This window comes from Phaethon lepturus, unplaced genomic scaffold (assembly GCF_000687285.1).
Source record: "Phaethon lepturus isolate BGI_N335 unplaced genomic scaffold, ASM68728v1 scaffold906, whole genome shotgun sequence".
Lineage (NCBI taxonomy): Eukaryota > Metazoa > Chordata > Aves > Phaethontiformes > Phaethontidae > Phaethon > Phaethon lepturus.
Window position 1 is genome coordinate 47,400 of NW_010548038.1, and position 1,429 is coordinate 48,828.

Below are 1,429 nucleotides of genomic sequence, written 5' to 3' on the forward strand. Positions count from 1 at the left end.
ATTCCTGAGGAGCAAGCCTACCGAGTGCTATAAAAGGAGAGGTTTGCGGTGCTGCTGGAGGTGGAAAACAGTGCCTGGTAACTTCACATCAACTTAAGCAACAAAAAGGAATTCAGCAGAGAAGCCTGATGAGTAATCTCTGTTGAATTCATATGGGAAGTTTTCTAATACCCCAGAACTGCTTAGCAATACCTTTCCAGAGTCCTTTTCTGCTTAAGGTGGTCTTCATCTCCTCAAGCTCCTCAGACCTTCCGGTCCTGCATTAGTACTGTCAAACTCCTAAAGCCCTCCCTGCAATAATAGTACAAGAAGAAGAAGTAGTTTCAAGCCAAGCTCAAGGTCTGGGCTGGGCTGTGTATCTGGAGAGGAATCCCTCCAAGTTTACTGAAGGAGTTTTGCCATTCACTGAAACACAGTGTTCATTGAAAAACAACGTTCCACCAAAACACTGAAGGGGAAGTTTTATTCTCTTTCATTTGTTTAAGACCTGGGATTTGGCCTGGGAATTTTGTTTATTGAAATATCGAAGGAAAGTCTGTCTGGCCTCATCTTTGTAGTATCTGAACTCTTTCCAAGTTTTTGAGGGTGGGGTTGCAAACTCAGTCTTCTCAGGCCCTTTCTAATTTCTCGCCCTAAAAGCGGTATGACAGTATTTTTTGCTGTGTCTTCACTGGCATAATGGGGCATGTTTTTACCCAGTTGTAACTGGTTACTACACATTGTAGTTATGTACAATAAAAATACAGCAGTGCATTGCAGCAGTATAACTCCCCAAGATCAGGCAGGGAAGCTCCGAGTACAGAACTCATCATCTTGTGGGGGAAAATGGCAAACAACCTGGTCTTAGGGTAGGGTTTTCCAGACATATGTATTATGTATTAAAAATCTCAAGGTACCTTAATATAGTATCACAGTCTGTCAAAGGGTAAAATTTTTATTGCTGTTATCCCATATTGTCGGGAAAGCCTTAGTTGGTATACAGCACTTGAAAACTACGTATGAAAAATGTATCATGGACATGTGAAGAAGCGATCAGAGGGAAGCGGAAGGGAGAACTTCTATACTTAATCTTGAAAATGGCAAAAGTTGCCATTTTTGCTGGGAGTACAGAAGACCAAAACATGCTCATTTACTTACTGTGGAAGATACTGTATCATTTTTATTTACTCTTAAAATGTTGCTATTTAAATTGAAGAATTGTTTTGGGTTTCAGTTATCTTTTCAGTTAAAAAAGGGTCTTCTACTTTCTTTTCTTTTAGAAGAATTTGATTTCTGAAGATGAAAACCTGAACCTTTTATTTAGAAAATTTGTTTTTAGTTATTGATTTTAATTGTCACAGTAACTTTTTCACAGTGTATAAATTTTTAGTGAGAAATGGCCCTTTTCATTGAAATATTTCAGTGAAAATACATTCCCTAGCTCCTCCTT